At 37.7% G+C, this 19,512-nt stretch overlaps 2 long non-coding RNA genes and 1 pseudogene across 2 annotated transcripts; 2 read left to right on the plus strand and 1 right to left on the minus strand.

Annotated features, from left to right (window-relative positions):
- Nucleotides 1–2,492: 2,492 nt before the first annotated feature.
- LOC118566698 lies at nt 2,493–5,308 on the minus strand (annotated as a pseudogene).
- Nucleotides 5,309–12,336: 7,028 nt separating this feature from the next.
- Nucleotides 12,337–13,260, plus strand: LOC118566718. Its single transcript, XR_004933248.1, has 4 exons — nt 12,337–12,408; nt 12,496–12,602; nt 12,693–12,861; nt 12,958–13,260. It is a non-coding gene; the product is annotated as an uncharacterized LOC118566718 (long non-coding RNA).
- A 1,701-nt stretch (nt 13,261–14,961) lies between these two features.
- Nucleotides 14,962–15,533, plus strand: LOC110367818. The gene is made up of 3 exons (XR_002427733.2): nt 14,962–15,067; nt 15,200–15,265; nt 15,512–15,533. It is a non-coding gene; the product is annotated as an uncharacterized LOC110367818 (long non-coding RNA).
- Nucleotides 15,534–19,512: the final 3,979 nt, after the last annotated feature.

Genomic DNA, 19,512 nt, shown 5'->3' on the forward strand with positions numbered 1-19,512 from the left:
AAGACACAGCAAATAACCCCAATCTTGTCAATCAATGCTAGTGCCTCACCTGGTTTTGTTGCCATGTGCTCTATGGGCATAGCCCTGCTTTGCAGAATCTGATATTTTCTTCTGACTAAACCGATGATTCTCTCAACATGAATACGCAAATTAGCAATTTTTCTAGTTTCTGCCACCTCATACGCTGACAGCTGTTTTCTCCCCTTGGTAAATGCAGGTATCTGTAGTGAAGCACAGTAAAATCCCACACTATCGCCAATATTGAACCCACGGTCTGCTAGAACAATATCTCCAGGTAACAGGTTATTTAGGAGGCCACTCTCTATTGTGATCTGTTTATCACTGACTCTCCCTCCCCAGGCACAAGATATGTAAGTGACATAGCCTTGGGGTGCAACACCAATCAGAAATTTTACAGTATGGTGATGCTTATAGTTTGACCATGTTTGTGCTTGGGCTAGTAAATTAGAGGGCTTCTCAATAAAAACTTCAAAACAGTCAATTATCACAGCAACTTTACATCCAAATGCCTGTCTGAATCCCATTGGCATTGTAGCTTGAAGTACATGTCGCTCTGGCCACTCAATTTGAAATTCTAACCTTTCATGAAGTATGTCAATTATTTTATGCCAAACTCTAGAGGTGGTGGGCAGAGATATATTGAACCTAAAAGCTAAATCTTTCAGTTGGAGATTTAGTCTCAGCCTCAGCAAAACTAAAATTAACTGTTCAAATTTTGACAGCACAGACATAGGACCAGAGGGAATGTAGGGTTCACACAGCTCAAAAATCTGCATTAAAACTAAGAAGTTGGGGAGGCCTGTGTAGAACTTTGTCTTGTCTTCATTTTTTTCAAAGGACTCCTGGTTGAACTGTGTGTCCAGTGCTTTGGTTCGAAGATCTCCCAGCTCTGTTGTGATCTGTCCCGGAACATCCTCCATCTTCTCAATGTCATCCATGGTTAGCTCAGTCTGGCATCCGGCATCTGCATAGGCTGCAATATAGCAGTGGGGAGCATAATTAGTTAATTCATAAAAATGTATTATGTGAATTGCTGTGAAGTTATCTTTTTGACAACCTTTTTACAAGCATGCAAGTTCTCTGGCCCAATTATACAGGTTGATTTTCTGACAATCACATTTGTAACATTTAATAATAATGCTGTTTACACATCTTAGTACAATAATTTACCTAGATCATTTAATGTCCCATTGTCCCCACTGCTGCCTTCTGATTGTGGGTTATCAGCTGTCTGCTTCGGTTCAGAGCAGTCGCCTGTCTGCGTTAGATCGGAGCTCATACCCGGGCTCTCAGCTGTCTTTTGTAGATCCAACATAGCCTCTGCACATTCTGACCGGCTTTGTTGATCTTCTTTGAGCTTCATCCTCTTCTCTCGTTGAAGAGATACTTCCGATTTGGGCTTAGTTTTTTGGTAACCGAGGTTGACCGTCGGAGCCCAGTCTACCGACTCAACGTCACCCAAAGCGCTAGGACAGCCTAAACAGTCCCAATGAAGTTAATCATTACTAAGTAAATGAGCATTTAACGACAACCTTATGCTATATAAACACAACCACAAAAACAAGTTAGCTGGCTAACATAACGTTATAGCTTACCTCCGACGAAGTGGTCGCTGCAGACACGGGCGTTGGCAGACTCTGCTCCTCCAGACCGCAGACGTAAGTTTAATATCCATTTTTTACGGCATTGTTCTGTGAGCTTTTGACAATTTTCACCTTTATGGACAACAATCTTTGGTACTCTGTAAAAGCTCTTTTCCTTTTCTCGGTTCGAACGATTGGAGCAGCCGTAAACTACACAAAACATAGGCATTATTTCAGACGGCCGATCCTCAGCTAATTCACTTCCTGCCCTCCATCTGAATTTCGCGGTATCGCGCAGCAGCACTGTGACGTCACGTGAAACCAAGGTATTGGCATGTGTTGCCAACCCTCGTGCAAAGTCATAAAGTGTGATGTTGGGGAAGTGCTTCATTGATAATAAGAGGTCAATGAAGTCCCTTGGGCTTTCAGCTCTAAGGTTAAATTTCACGGCATACACCACAGCACATGGGCACGTGACTACTGCCCAGCCACCTGTCAGAGAAAACAGGACATACAATAACTGAACTCCTCCAAGCAAATCTCTTCAACATATTCCAACTTTCAAAACACAGCATTTTAGCAACCTTACCAGAAGCACCCCAGACATGTGAAAACACCTTGTCGTATGATGCACGGTTTTTCATCTCCGTCTGGAGTCTTATTATCAAGTCCAGACATGACCCCTTAGGGTCAATCCCACACTGCCTGCACAAGGAACGCACAGCTTCCATCTACAATGAACATTAGCAATTTGTTTAATGCAGTAAACCAATACTACTTCGCTTTTGGCCACAATGTGGTATCCTTGTTAACAGACACACAAAAGAATTTGTGATCCATACCTTTAACTTCAGTAGCTCATCTTTAAGACGGTCCTCTGTCACAGTCAATTCCATCTCCTCATTTGCACTGTGTGGTGAATGTATCTTACTGTGTTCCGTGTTTAGGACCACACTTCCCCTCCTTGTGTGAGGCCCTAACCATGGAGCCCAGAACTTGTAACTTGGCCTGACAATGAAAGGATTGGCCTTGTTGCCTTTAAACGGAAATATAATTAGGTTGCTAACATTATTGTTAGATAAACATTGCCTAATTACATAACCAACACCCCATATGCAACTAATTGAATCAATTAGAAAATGTAATCAATTGTCTACATACTCACTTAGCACTAACCCACGGGAAATCATTTCCATGGAAACTTTATCCCAAAAGTCCTCGACATTTACATTGCCATCAAAACCCTCTGGTGGGTTATCAATGTTGCTCACTTACAACAAACAAACAAAAAAATTAAATGGAATACATCTAAATATGTACAGGCTGAACAGGTGGTGTTTCAAACAAGGGCAGCAAATCCCAGGTACAATGGAATGATGAATAGACAGGCAGATACTAAGTTAGACAGACATGAGCTTACCAGGCATACTGAAGACACCCTTCTTATAAAGGTCCATCACAACAGATACTGGGTTATGTCCACATGACACACATGCATATGTGTAGTCATGATCACAAAGCGCTTCGAATGCCAGGTAGGCGTGCAGAATTCTGTTTTTTGAGGGATAGGTCTGGCCAGAGGTTCTCTCTAAAACCTCAATGGTTCTACTTACAGCCTGGTGGGTCTGTAAAATCAGGATAAACACAGTCAAACCAGTTAGCTTCATACAAGACACATTCAGCCAGTCTACACCAATACAGGCCAGAATGAAAAGAAATGAAGTAAATTAAAGTAATGCAAATAAAGACAAGAACTGTCAGAAATGTCATCTGCGTTGGAATGGCAGACATCTCACGTCCCATATCAAAACTATGGTGGGCCACCACAGTCTCATCAATATATGGAAAACACTGTGTGTGTATATACACACCCATCCTACACTCCCAAGTTAATTAGAGGATATCAAAGACATTATACATCCTACCTGAAGACTGTTCCGAAGAAAGAGACAGAGGTGCAAGGACAGGAGTGTATGGTCATCGAAATTGTAGACACCATCTGACCACTCCTGATATCGGTACATCATCCCACATGTGTAGCACTGCTTTCTGAACAATGAAATTCCTGATGAAGGCAAATACAGGATGTTTCACAGGCGTAACCTGACAGTTTATGCCAAATACAAATAATTACAGTGTATACAAATGCAATGAACCCTAAGATCAATCTATAGATGGATAGATAGATACTTTATCAATCCTGACGATAAGAAATTGACAAACCTTCAATAACACCTGTCACAGTGAGGATTCTGCCCTTGGTTGTTATTAGCTCCGGTTCCCCAAGTAGAGCGGCCTCAGAACATTCAGTGCAGAATGTTTCTGCTGGGGTATATAATCTTGGGAAATTATCTGTGATTACCATATTAGCGTCTGGTACAGAGGGAATTCTCTTGTGGTGGTATATGTACTGCACCATTTTTTCTAAAACATCTCCCTCTGGTGGGTAGTGGCCTCCTTCCTCTTCCTCTTCACCTTCCACTTCTGTAGGGAAATGGTTTGGAACAAGTTCTTCCTCCACACTTCGTGTCCTCTGAAAAAGTTCTCGCTCAAACTGAAACAGGTGCCACTTTGCAATACATTTGTGCAGGCAAGACTGCATTGGCCTTGCACAAGGACAGTGCCAGGAATTCTGTTTTGAGTCAAAGGTGACCATAAGTCGTCCAAACCTACTGTAATATGATACAGTAGGCTCATAAATGGAAATAAACCTCTTTGTTGAGGGATTGCAAATTGAGAGTTTACAGGACAGAGGTGTTCCTGCATCTGTAGCCTCCCTTTGGTGTTTCAGACAACTCTCCTTCTTGGCCTCTCCAAACCATTTCTCATTCACCATCTCCTGCAGAACATCTTCAGTGAGAGAGGGGTTTTCACCTCTGAATGGTGGACAGTAAACAAGTGACTGGATGTGGTGACACTCAAAAGGTCTAAAATTTGAGCGTTCAGCAAATTCTGCATTGATTTTGCAGATATCCAGCTCACATTTGGTCGACTGTTCCTTCCCCCAAGTCCTTTTGACCACATGGATGGGAGTGTTGGGTCCTAAAATGACTTCACCACAGCAAATATTCCATTTTTATAATCTATTGCCTGGGATTTCAAATGCTTACTTGCTGTAATGTCTACTCCTTTGGGCTTATGTTTCCTCTGAATGTGCAGTCTCACGTTTCTCCTGTTTATAGTCATAGCACAATGTGGACACATGACAGATTCTTTTTTCCTCCTCTTGTGTGGTGGTGCACTGGAGGGCACAAGGGAGGTGGCAGGAGATGGTGGAGCACTGGTCGCTGCAATGCTGGAGGCCAAATGATGGGGGGAGGCAGAAGAAGAAAGGGGCGTGTTGGAGGGGCAGTCATTTAGGTGTGTTGTTACCTGGTCTTTCCTGATTATTGTCTGAGTACAATACAGACAGTGGAAGTGTGCAGTTGACCTGCACTGCAGGTTGCATTTGCAAATGTCATACTCTGTAAAAGAGAAACAAAACCACTTATCAATAACTCATAGAATTGTAGTAGTTGTACATAGTTGTGGTGTAAAACAAACTACATCCATGTCTGCAACCCTACCTGCATGATGCACAGCATGTTTAAGGTGATTATCAATATGATTAGATAATTTGTAGTTATTCTCTGTAGAGAATTTGCAGCAGGGGCATTTGAATATACCATCCTTGAGGTACTGCTGAATGGCTGGACGGTCTTTGAAGTGTGTTGGATGCTGAAAAACATGATCAAATCATGCATAATGCATTAATCATCATAGTGTTTCTTTACAGGGCTTAAACATGCCTTTAACATTTGAAGATTCATTAAGCTGGCCTGCTGACAAATCTTGACCAAAACATTTGCCTTTTTCTGTGCATGTACAGTTTTAAAAAATATTAATGATTATTATCTATGACAACAAGCTGAACTGTTCGCCAACATAGTCAAAAACTTTTGTAAATGGACATTGTTTTACAAATTAAACGGCTAGCAACTCTGCTGATATGTGTAATTAACGTTAGCAGGCTGGATACTTTGGATACTTGGACACTTTACATGGATACTTTAAAGCAGAAGCGACTTCACCGATGGCGTCGATGTATACGCCGCCCCCCCCCAGCATTCATCCGCGCAAAACTTGTCATCCGTGCAAAACTTGTCAACCGCTCAAAACTTGTCAACCGCGCAAAACTTCCACCCCCCCACCAGCATTCATCCGTGCAAAACTTGTCATCCGCGCAAAACTTCCACCCCCCCCACCAGCATTCATCCGCGCAAAACTTGTCATCTGCGCAAAACTTCCACCCCCCCCCACCAGCATTCATCCGCGCAAAACTTGTCCCCCCCTCCTGCTCCGCCAGCAGTCAACCGCGCAAAACTTGTCAGCCGCTCAAAACTTGTCATCCGCGCAAAAATTCCCCCCCCACCAGCATTCATCCGCGCAAAACTTGTCAACCGCGCAAAACTTGTCAACCGCGCAAAACTTGTCAACCGCTCAAAACTTGTCATCCGCGCAAAACTCCCCCCCCTCACCAGCATTCATCCGCACAAAACTTGTCATCCGCGCAAAACTTCCACCCCCCCACCAGCATTCATCCGCGCAAAACTTCCACCCCCCCCACCAGCATTCATCCGCGCAAAACTTGTCCCCCCCTCCCGCTCCACCAGCAGTCATCCGCGCAAAAGGTTATATTTCTCAAGACGAAATAATTTTCACTCTAACTGTTGGGCTCTTAATAATCTTGCATACTTTCTGATAACGTTCTGTAATGTTCATTTGACATCACGGGATGGATATTACATAAACTCAAGTTCACAACAAACATCTATAACTAAAACTAAACAGGGCCTAGCGCTAGCTAACATTAAATTAATGGTAGCCTACAAAACTACTATGTTAGTATTATTAGTTATGCAGAAAACTAATGAAAACAACAAACTAGATTGTCACATCAAATATCATATATTTCAAATACATCAAATATCATATATTTGATGTGACATATATTGTGACATATATTTCATCCAGCAGGGTCAACAAAGTAACAACATAAAATTTTTCACTTACCGACATCGTTCGTTTTCCGATTTGCTATGGGTAGTAAGTTTTGTTTCGCGCTTAAGAAAGCTCATAGTCGCATGACGTCATCAAAATGGCCGACTTGGATGGGCGGAGTTGGATATCCAACAGGCGCTGCAGCGAAAGGCTTCTCGCGTTTTTTGGCAAATGGCTGCTAGAAAATGCACCCCCTATGTTTTAATCTAAAAATTGTCCCTGACTCATGAAATTCATACTGGTAGCTCAGAACACACGTGTAAACATGTTGGAAATGTTAAATCAGCTACAAGTGTATATTTAAGTAAAATAGCAGGGGGGTGCGTTTTTTGGCAAATGGCTGCCAGAAAATGCACCCCCTATTTTTTTAATCTAAAAATTGTCCCAGACTCATGAAATTCATACTGGTAGCTCAGAACACACGTGTAAACATGTTGGAAATGTTAAATCAGCTGCAAGTGTAATTTTTTTTGTATTATGTTTTAATGTTGTATTTGTCCAAAAACCTCCCTCCAAAGGGAAGGTTGAAAAATAGAAAATTGGTGAGTTAAGAAGACATTCTGTCTAAGCAAAATTAATGTCTTTAACCAACACACTTTGAAAGAGATTCTGTAGAAAGTTTGCTCAAGCATCAATCTGTTCAAAAGTTTTTAAATACCGTTATTTTTCGCTTCTCCATTTTCAGTTTTACAATAGCAGTAAAATGCAACATTTAGAAATGCATTTTAATGCAAAAATATTATTTTAATCAAAGAAACAAAATACTAAACTGCAAAACATTACCAAAAATGCTTTAAAGAAATATTTATCTTAATAACAGTAATAATAGTTACTATAATTTTAACAATGACAGACAGGAAAACAACAATGCTGTTACTTAATCACAATGTATTAAACAGCACTGATTCCGATTGTGTGAGCTCCATTACACAATTTTACATAATTCAAATTTTGTATATGGATATCTATTTAACATGTGCCTGAAACTTGTCTATATGAAAAGGGTTAGACATTTGTTGATTTGTTTATTTATGTTGAATGTATTTGCTCCTTCTTTTAGAGCTTAAGAATGCTTTAGGGAAATCAAAAAATTCATCTCCAGGTAAAGATCAAATTTCATATATTATGATAAATCAGTTAAGTAATTCATCTAAAAGGATTTTATTGGATTTCTATAATAAGATTTGGGAAGTGGGTCATTTACCTAAAGTTTGGAAGAAGGCAATTATTGTTCCTATTTTAAAACCAGGTAAAGAAAGATCAAATCCAGGGAGTTATAGGCCAATTGCATTAACATCGCATTTATGTAAAGTAATGGAAAGAATGATAAATGAACGGATGACTTATTTTGTTGAAAAGATAAGGTATTTATCTAACTTTCAAAGTGGTTTCAGGAAAGGTAGAAATACAATGGATTCTATTTTGTTATTGGAACATGAAATAAGAAAGACACAAGTTAATAAAGAGAGTGTGATAGCTGTATTCTTTGATATTGAAAAAGCTTACGACATGATGTGGAAAGAAGGATTTTTAATAAAATTAAAGAAGATGGGAATTGGGGGTTCAATGTTTAATTGGATAAATGATTTTCTCAATAATAGATCAATACAAGTAAGAATAGGAAATCAATTATCAGAAAATCTTTATGTTGAAAATGGTATTCCTCAAGGAAGTATAGTTAGTCCATTATTTTTTTCTATTATGATTAATGATATGTTTGAGGATGTGGAAAATAAAATGGGTGTTTCATTATTTGCTGATGATGGAGCAATTTGGAAGAGGGGTAAAAATATAAGTTTCATCATTAAAAAAGTTCAAGAAGCCATTAATAAAATAGAAGATTGGTCTTTTAGATGGGGATTCAAGATTTCTGTAGATAAAACAAAGATTTTGTTTTTTACAAGGAAAAAAGTTTCTGAAGAATTAAAGTTACAAATTTATAAATATGATTTGGAAAGGGTAAAACAATTTAAATTTTTGGGTATATGGTTGGATGAAAGGCTTACTTGGAAAGTTCATATTGAGAAGATGATCGATAAATGCAAAAGAGTTATAAATGTTATGAGATGTTTGGTTGGGAATGAATGGGGAGCTGAGAGGAAGGCATTGAAATCAATTTATATAGGATTAATTAGGTCTGTTTTTGATTATGGATGTATAGCTTTTGGTTCAGCATCATTTTCATTACTTAAAAAATTGGATATTGTTCAGTATCAAGCTTTGAGATTATGCACAGGGGCCATAAGAACTACACCAACTTCAGCATTACAAGTAGAAATGGGAGAAATGCCACTAAAGTTGAGGAGATTACAATTACTTTCCACTTACTGGTTTCAGTTAAAAAATCATTGTGAAAATCATACATGTCAAGAAATTTTAAAACCAAGTTGGGAAAAAGGGAAGAAGAAATTAAATTCTTTTGGGTAGATAGCAGATTCTAATATAATAGATCTTGAATTATCTCAAATAAATGGCAGTAGAACAGTTATTAGATCAATACTTCATCCATCTATCCTACCTGAAATTGATGTAGATTTAAGATTGTTGTATAAACGGAAAAATAAACAGGATATTTTAGATTCAAATATGGTTGAGCAATATATAGATAAAGAATATTATGGATATGTAAAAATTTATACAGATGCTTCAAAAGATTCAAATAATAGGAATGGTGTTTCGTTTGTAGTTCCAGAATTTAATTTTAAATCAGGTAAAAGAATTAGTAATGAAGTTTCAGTTTACACAGGAGAAATGTTTGGCATCATGTTAGCATTAGAATGGATTGAAGAAATTAGACCATTAAGAAGTGTAATTTGTTCAGATTCTAGTTCAACATTATATTCATTTAAAAACAATCATTCAGATAGCAGACCGGATTTATTGGTAGAAATTCAGCAACTATTATTCAGAATTCAAGCAATAGGATTAACTGTTTCTTTTATATGGATTCCTTCTCATATAGGAATAAAAGGGAATGAGATGGCAGATAAATATGCAAAAAGAGCAAGTGAATACAGTTTAATTGATATAATAATTCCATTTAGTAAAGGTGAAATAAAATCAGTAATTAAGAAAAGGATTAGAGCAAGGTGGCAGAAACAGTGGGAAGAAGAAAGAACTGGAAGATGGTTTTATAATATTCAAAGAAAAGTAGGATTAATGAGGATGACATCAAGGAATAGAAGGGAAGAAACAGTAATGTCAAGATTACGTTTTGGACATACAGGGTTAAATAGCACATTATTTAAAATGGGGATTCATGATACAGGAAAGTGTGATTTTTGTTTTGTTGAAGAAACAGTGGAGCACGTTATATTATTTTGTAGTAAATATCATATTGAGAGAAATGAATTGGTAAATAGATTACAAAACAGTAAATTAAAGTTAAACATAAAATATCTTTTAGATATGAACACCAAATCAGAGGGTTATTCTTTATTATTAAGATATCTTAAAAAGACTAATTTGATAAAACGGATTTAGTTATTTATTTATTTTTATTATTTATAGTAGTAGGATATTAGAGTAGGTCATCCCGATTCACACTCCATTTCAGTTGGTGGCGGTAATGCACCAAAAGTTGTTTGCCAACCGCCATAAAACAATAGAAGAAGAAGAAGAAGAAGTAGTTCTCCGCCAGATCATTTACGAGCCCATGGTGAGTTTTGTTCCAGCGTTCTTTATTCTGATTGACCTGTTGATGCAAACCCGATTGCTTTTTGATTCTGAGCCAGCCTGTCCCCTGAATCTGTTTTGTCCTGCCCTATCTGACTGATTGCCTGTTTTGCCGACCAGGCAAAACAGGCCTAAGGAATATCCGAGCTTGCTTTATACCTGTCTGTACTTCTGCCTGATTTTGGACTACCTTTTGTGTACCGTTTTTGGACTGCCATTTTTGACCATTGAGCCTGCCTGTCCCAGTCTTGCTTGTCTCAAAGCAATAAAACGTCTTAAAGACACACATTCTGCTTGTGGGCCTGAATACTGAGTCCACCTGTTCAGTTTCAATCATTAAAAGTAATTTTAAAATGGAGCTAATTTTCTCTACAACTAGCAGAACGTTGGAGGGTTACCCTAAGCATTAAGTTCATTATGTAGAAATAATTTAAAGCTCAGGCTATGACATAGCAATGGTAGGACATTGTTGAGCGTCTAGATGGATTTAGATAATGGGGGGAAATGTAAGCATTTAATCCTAGTTACAAAAAGTCATGTATCTTTTCCATTGCTCCAAATCATAATGTATAATGTAGAGAAATAATACAGGAACAGAAGAAACGGCTTTCAATAATTTAATATTATTTTATGCATAATAAACAATAGAATTGTAATTAAAATGACATTCATAAATTGCAGGAAAATACAATGTCATATAAAAAAGGTTGTGTCCTATTCCAAAGTGCTCATTATATGCAAAATAATTTGCCTTGGTCATGCTCATCTCTGGCATGATCAATTCCTTGTATTGACTTAACAATAGCAATGCTAATTCCTTTCTCAAATTGTTGACATTTGATTGTATCTAAAAATTTTTTTAAATGTTTTCCAGGAGAATCTTTGTTTTATATGAGGAGCCCAGAAAAAACAACAACTATTGTGGTAAATGGTGGTGAAGAAGCAAATGCCATCTTCATCAACTTGCACGCAAGCCCCACAGGAAGTCACAATGGCCAAAAAAGAACGAGAGATGCCATTTCGCAACGCTACTATTGGCCTGGAATGACCAAAGACCTTGATCAATGGGTAAAAACGCATATACCTGATTACATGTATACACCTGTCAAGTTATTTACCTCTAAAGCTATATCTCTGTTGCAATGTGGGTTTGCCCAAGATTGTTTCTCTAGTTAAATGCCAGGAGTATTTTCAGATTTGTGTATTTATTACTTGTGCAAATATATTTGTAACACCAATTTAAAAAATAATGCTAAAATTATCCTAATACAAAGCTTTATTAGTTAGGACAATGAAGAGAGAACAAACTGCCTATGAACACAATTACAAATATGTTGTGTTAGAAATTACATTGTATAAATATAAATTTTACTTTACATTTGTTTTATCTTTTTGAACAAAATGCATTAGTAAACCCCCTACATAAAACCAATGATGACATTTCTATATAGTAAAGAGTCAAAAAGCAGAAAGGTGACCCAACTGTATCATAACCAAATTGTGTTTTGCTTCTTTATCAACTTCTACAGGTATCTGAATGTGCCTACTGCCAGTCTGCTCAGAAGAACATAAAGGAAGCTGTAGAGCAAACCCCAATAAAGATATTAGTTTTAAATGAATTTATTTTATGTTCCAAGACTTGCTCTTGTCTTCATATCATTATACTTAATAGAAATACCAAATATTCTCAATGTCTTAACTTGAAATGCCCTGTGTACTGCTTTTATAAACTACTTTACTTCCAAAGGTTTTTGTCAAACATTTTTGCATGGAAATATTATCTGTTATTATGATTGCAACACTAACATAGCAAAGTGGTTATCTGGTACTTTTGTATTATTTTTTATTATTTCAGGTTACACAGCCGTTTGAACTTGTAGAGATGGACTTGATTGGACAACTAAAAGAAACAGCCACTGGAAACAAGTATATTTGTGTAATGATAGATTATTACACAAAGTGGACACAGGCTTACCCGATCAAGTCCAAAACTGCAGAGGAGGTCACAAAGCAAATTCTGAAATTTGTTCACCAGTTCCAGGCGCCCAAACGCATATTAACAGACCAAGGGACAGAGTTTGTGAATGCGGTAAATTCTTTTTTTATTACTACTTCATGCATCATCAAAGTATTGGATGCAGATGAGCAACTCACACACTACCTATGGTTGAAACAGATAAACAAAATGTATGTGAGAAACTGGGTATAAAACGCAGTCTGTGTGCACCCTACCATCCTCAGACAAATGGACTTGTTGAAATTTATGAACGGCACAATCCAAAGGTAATGGTGGAAAGCTTTATTTCAAAAGTACAGTAATTATTTCACAAGGTAACATACTTCATATGATCTTGATTACCATGCTTGTATTAGGTCTTTGTGCAAACTTGTGGGGACCAAACCGGAGACATGGGATGTATATTTGGATGCAGTCATGTTTGGGCTTCGGACCAAAAAACAGATGACCACCAAGTTTTCTCCATACTTTTTAATGTTTTGGAGAGAAGCACGCTATCCAATCCAAATACCAGAGGAATACCAGGTTTGCAATGCTAAAAACAGTAAATCTTTTAATGGTGGAAATGCATATGTATTGCCCATATGATATAAAACTCTGAACTGTTTACTCTTTGTAAAGGTCAGCAGCAGTGTTGAAGAACTGATTCAGGAGGAGACTGTGAGCCAAGGCATCAAGCTGCTTGATGAATTGAAAACCATCATTGAGGAAAATATCTCCAGATCCCAAGAAAAGAGGAAAAAAAGACTAAGTGCATCAAGACGGAAAGAACGTTTTGTTGTTGGACAGAAAGTCTTAAGGCAAAACGTGAGGAGTCAGCAGCGTAAAGGTGGAAAGCTTGAACCCAACTTTCTCGGTCCGTTTACCATCACTGCAATCCAGGGAAAAAGTGCCGACCTTCTTGGGGAGAATGGATCAGTATTCAAAAATGTCAGTGTTGACCACCATAAACATTTTTTGCCACAACAACCACGAGTTCCTCATAAAGTAACTGCCTCCTTGCCTCAAACCTTCAGCATCATCCCCCACGGCAAAACCTCCAACACCCTCAGCATCCACCCATGTTGCTCCTCCCTCATCTCCTCCTTCATCTCCCCCAACACCCTCAGCATCCACCCATGTTGCTCCTCCCTCATCTCCTCCCTCATCCTCAGCATTCCCCCCTGTTGCTCCTCCCTCATCTCCTCCCTCATCCTCAGCATCCACCCTTGTTCCTCCCTCATCTCCTCCTCCTTCATCTCCCCCAACACCCTCAGCATCCACCCATGTTGCTCCTCCCTCATCTCCTCCTTCATCTCCCCCAACACCCTCAGCATCCACCCTTGTTGCTCCTCCTTCATCTCCCCCAACACCCTCAGCATCCACCCATGTTGCTCCTCCTTCATCTTCTTCATCTCCCCCAACACCCTCAGCATCCACCCATGTTGCTCCTCCTTCATCTCCTCCCTCATCTCCCCCTTCATCTCCGCCAACACCCTCAGCATCCACCCATGTTGCTCCTCCATCTCGCCCAACACCTTCAGCATCCTACACAGCTGCTACAATGTCATTGGAGAGTTTGCCAAAAGGTCCTTTTTTCTATTTTTATTTAACAATTACGTCTTAAATGACAATAGTGCGTTTTACATCTTTTGTCATATTCGATAAATAAGATAGAAATGTGTTTTATAGCAGTACACTAATCTTCCACATCTTTTCCAGTTTTAGGAAAGGTTTGGAGTGGAAGAACAAAACAAAATTGCATTCTCCTGTCAAAGATTGGCCCATACAAGTTGTTTTGGTGGGATTTTGATAGAATCCGTCCTGGCAATGAGCTGGAGAGTGAGGTAATAAATCAAATGTAAAAAATAACATTTATTAATTACGTGTTGGGGGGTGTTAAGAATACTGTTCGATAGACTGTGATGCAAGAAAATCAAAATAATGAATTTTCTGTTGCTGGAGACTGAAGAAATGTATGACATGTTTTAAAGATTTAAGCTTTAAAGATTTGTTTTTGGACAGGTAAAGTTAATTTTGATGTCTAACAAATCAGACATCAAAACAAGCGTTGATTAGGGATTATGTGGGGTTGTGCGTGAATGATTTTACCGGATGTTCCCTCCGGTACAATCATTCACGCATGTCGTTTCCATATCCTGCACAAATAAAATGTTAGAGGAAATGGATGACAATGGGTATTTATTGCTTGCGGTACAGTTTCAAAACATGTTAGTCCCACACATTAAGAAATGCTGGGTTAAAAGTAACCTAATTTGTAACCCAGTGCTTGGTCAAAGTTGGACCCAGCCAATCCTGGGTAATTTCAACCCAACTGAGATGGCTGCTTTTTTAAGCTTGTCTTCATCCCAACCTGCTGGGTAGTTCTGATCCAATATTGGGTCAGTTTTACACAACAGCAGTGGTTAAGCTACAGTGTCAATGAACCAGAGACGTCGCCAACCCTGAGTAATCATTGCTAAACCAACAGGTTTTACCATTGGTTTAATTATGAAAATAACACAGCATTTCTTATTGTGCATGTAAAAGGTGTCCTAATTTGATAAAGTAATAAGGAAAATTATTTATAAATTTAAATTGTGTTACAATATCATATTTATCTTTACAGGTGATAAATGCCTATTTACATGTCGTGGTCGAACGGTTTAATCAGAAGCACCAAGAACAAGCAGCCCTGATAGACAGTTTTGAAATGACACGTATTTGGAAACATCAAAAATCCAGATTAAAGGTTTGTATTAAAGAGAGTGTGTGTAAGGGGTGGGGTCACTTTACTATATATATATATATATATATATATATATATATATATATATATATATATATATATATATATATATATAAAATTTTTTTTTTTTTCCAGATTGATCCTGAAAAATATGGAAGAATACTGGGGATTGCAAATGAAAGTCACCACTGGATGCTAGTGGTAGGAAAGCAGGAAAGCTAAATTTACTATTTACCATGCTGATAAATTTAAATATTCAAGAAATTTGCAATTGGAAATAGAGTTGACACAGTAATTAAGCTAATTGTTATGGATAAAAAATAGTTTATTTGACTGTGATATTACTGGATTAAATAAAAAAAAAAAAAAAAAAAAAAAAAAAACAGTTTACTGGCATATGAATTAAAATTCTAAATAATGAGTTGGGCTTTATGTTTAAACCCCAAGGTTATGTATCCCATGGATAAAAAAAAACAGTCTTCCTTGACCCGTTAGGAGAATCCCCGGAAAAAATAAAGAAATGCTTGGTAGCAACAAGGTGCGAAACATGACATTCATTCACGTTTTTGATAAAAACTTGAGAGATCTTGTTATTATAATGTTTATCATTTTATCTACACAAGAGCTTTCATGAGGCAAAAAGGACTAAAAGTGTCAAGATGGACATGCCAGAGTGTTCCACATGCAATCCAACCCGACATTGTTTCCTGTGGTGTGTTTGCACTGAAAGTAAGTCATGTTGGAAAACAACATTTTGAATTTACTTGGATCTGTTTAAATTTGGGTGTTAAGGAAAGTAATTTCAGTATTTGGGTAAACAAACACAAAGGCATAAAGTTCCAACTGAAGCACATGTTATATACTATTCTGGATTATTTTGTCCAATTCAATGACAACATTTTAATTTGGCATTGTGGCTAACTGTTATAATGCAAACTATTTATTTGTAGTGTTTTACAGTTGTTTTTAGTATTTTGTTTACTAATGTACAAATTTTAGGGTAATTCTATGAGGTAAGGCCACATCTAATATAAACTTGTACATAAAAGGATAGTTGTGTCCATATTAGTCAGAAGTTGTGCATAACAAACATTTGTAAACTCATAATAATTTAAATCGCATTCAAAAGATACAACATACAGTTTAAATAGTTACAACTTCAATAACTAATAAATACAAATTTCAAGTTTAAATTTGTGCTTTACTCGTTATGAATACAAACAGCAGCGGCTGCTTGAGAATACAGATTTTTTCTTTGAGAATACGAATTCACAACAGTGGTCTGACGTCACGGTTTCCAAGGCTGGTTAGTGGAGCACAGAGTGCGAAGATAGGAGCCGCGCATGCGCTCTTCAGACTGACCGTCTCTGAATGCACCGCGGCTGCAGCTTCATTCCAGACAGTGCAGAGCTCACAGTGGTAAGTTAAACACTCCCTTTTCTGCTGCTGTTGTTCTTCAAAAGTACGTTTTCAGATCGTTTGAGGCGAGAACATTATATACTTTTAAGCTTCCCTATGTGGCCTGTTTACAGAGTTAGTGTGTAATTTAAAAAAAAAAAAAAAAAAAAAAAAAAAAGAGTCTGATTTATTTGTTTTGTGTTTATCAGGCTGACGCGTGTTGCTTTATTGACTCAATAATTGCTGGAATAAATTGTCAATGTCTTCCAAGGATGACAGCAGCATATAAAATGGAGCTGGACGATAATTTAATAACATATCAATCGAAAGACGTGTGGCACAATAAGAGGGAAAAAAGGGTTGATAAAAGTTGGTTATAGAGACAGTTTTCCTTTCTTCCTCTTAGCCTATATTAGTTGATGCTGCAGTCACTGCTTCCTCTCAACCAATCGTAATCGCGGACCCAGGGACACCGTCACAAAGCGCCGCCCTCTCAAACCACAACACAGAGCACGTGAATATGTCACAGCAAGTAGCGGCGGGGGAAATTGTCCCAAAACGTTGTTTTACTAGTTTGCCAGCCTGACAGAAATAAACCACAGTGAACTGTAAAATTTGCAAGGAACCGGTAAAAACAAAGTCTGGTAACGCAACAAACTTGTTTCATCACGTAAGCCGCTCACTGCCGCAGCAGCGCGAGCTGTGCAGCCCTGCGCGACTCTGCGTCGTCTTCTTAGGAATCTCATGGAACTTCTTCCAAAACAAAGCAGGTACAGCAGCTAAACTGGGCTCCCTTCTTTGTGATAAAATGACAAAGCGTCCGGGCGGCATGAGGACATCACACATGCAGTAACGTGCCTCATAGTGACGGACATGCTGCTTTTGTCTGCAGCTGAAAAACCTGGCTTCAAACAATTACTCGCTACTCTTGATCCACGATATAACGTTCCGGGCTGCAAGTTTTTCTCTAACAGCGCTCCCTAACAGCGCTGGTCACTTTATTCTTTGTAAGTATTTAATAACATCACCCAGGTCTCTAAGTTGAGTCATTTTTCATAAAAAATTCCAACAACGAAAATTTGTATGACATGGAATTAACTTTTGATGGTACATAACAAAGTCTGAGTTTGGAGATGACACCTACAATCAATAATCTAGTTTTTTAACAAGTTTTATTTAATTAACATAAAAGATAGTTGCTGTTTTGAAAATTTTGGTAAAGACATTAAATGATACATAAACACGTGAGTTAAAAAAGTCCCATTACATCCAGAACATATATACATATTCTGTTGTAGAAGCTCTGATATGGAAACAAAAAATTATTTAAGTAGGAATGCAAAATTGAGGTATAAAATGCAAAATAGACATGGGGAGGTAAAGCAATGAAAGTCATGATATATTAATAGGTTAATGATTATGTTTAAAACTACATCAAAAAGCATTTTTCTTTGAAAAGAATAACACGAGAAAGATACAGCGTTGATCTAACAGACACGCATATATGTATAAACATCATCAAAATCCTGTAAATTGCATCACTTTGTCATTTCTTCTTTGTTTTGTAATTTAAATAAAAGTTTTATAATCTAATAAAATTATGGAACACAATGTTGGCTGTTAAAATAAGAACCTACAAAGAGGTTTTCTAATACAAGCCATAGGACAGGAACCAGAGCATGCTTAGTATGGAAAGATATAAGAGAAGAACCGCAGAGCTAGGAATCACACACAGTCAGTAAGAAATGGATGGAGCATGAGGTGAGCTTCTTGTCAAACAAGAGAAAAAACAATTGAAAAAGAGGAGCAGCCATGCAGTGTTTCCATGCTCCTGAAAAGTAGTAAAACTATTTTTTTCTTCTTTTCATGTAGAATTACTGGACAACATGTGCAGTCACTGTGGGAGTGCGGACACAGACGATCCTCTGTGGGTAAGTGCATTTAATGGGTTAAAAGGGAATCAAAGAAATTGCTATTAACATACAAAAAGATTTCCAAAGGAGTTTAATCTGTAATGATTTTGCAGGAGAGGAGAACCCGGTATTCAGCCAGACACTTAGGTAAAGTTTAACAGGATTTATTTTAAGTGATGAGGGGGTGGGTCCGGCAGGCAAAAAACAATCCAAGCTGGGTACAGAGCAGAACATCCAAGCATAAAACCAAAAAACTAACAGGAACTGGGCATGCTCAAAAAAAAGCAAACAGGTCAGAAACAAAGAATGCAAAAATGCTGGAGAACTCTTACCACAGGAGGCGTGACATGAAAACATGGGGAAATGAGACGAGACATTCTAGCAGGGAGCAGAGACCTGAGGCAGGTATAAATAGGCAGGAGAACAAAGGAGAGAGGGAGAGCTAATTAAACAGAACAGGTGGAAGTAATCAGAAGAAGAAGTGGCTGAAAGACTGACAGGACAAGTGGCAGGAAAAGGGATAGAACTGAACTAGACAAAATACTTAACTAAAGTAACCATACAAACTAATCCAAGACAGGAAGGCTCACTTTAACCAAAATAATTAACATATACCAGAACAGAACATTACATAATCAGCTATTTAAGAAAGTTCTTAATACATTATCATACAACAAAGTGTATCATAACCAACCAAAGATTTTTTGACAGTAACATTTAGTGTAGACTGATCAACATTTTGCATATAAGACTTTTAATACACATCGACATAGTACAACTTCACAGACTATGTTGGTTAATCAATTTATTATGGATTACCATATGGATTTATTCTGTTTTACAGAAACATTGCTGTAAGAGTAATAGCTTAGTATAAATGAGTGAACTCCCTCTAATTATTTACATTCCCAGAACTACAGCACGAGGAGGACTAGACAACCATGTTTCAGTCTGATTTCTTAATTCGTCCCCAGCCAATTCATAACTACAATTACTGTCTTTTTTTTTTAGATCAGTTTTCAGACCTGATGAAGTACAAGCACAGACAAGATTATTATATTGGGGGATTAAAACAATAATGTTGGCACTAAATGTGATAAAATTAAAGTTTCCTTTAAACCTATCCTAGAGTGACTC

Source organism: Fundulus heteroclitus, chromosome 1 (assembly GCF_011125445.2).
Source record: "Fundulus heteroclitus isolate FHET01 chromosome 1, MU-UCD_Fhet_4.1, whole genome shotgun sequence".
Classification (NCBI taxonomy): Eukaryota; Metazoa; Chordata; class Actinopteri; order Cyprinodontiformes; family Fundulidae; genus Fundulus; species Fundulus heteroclitus.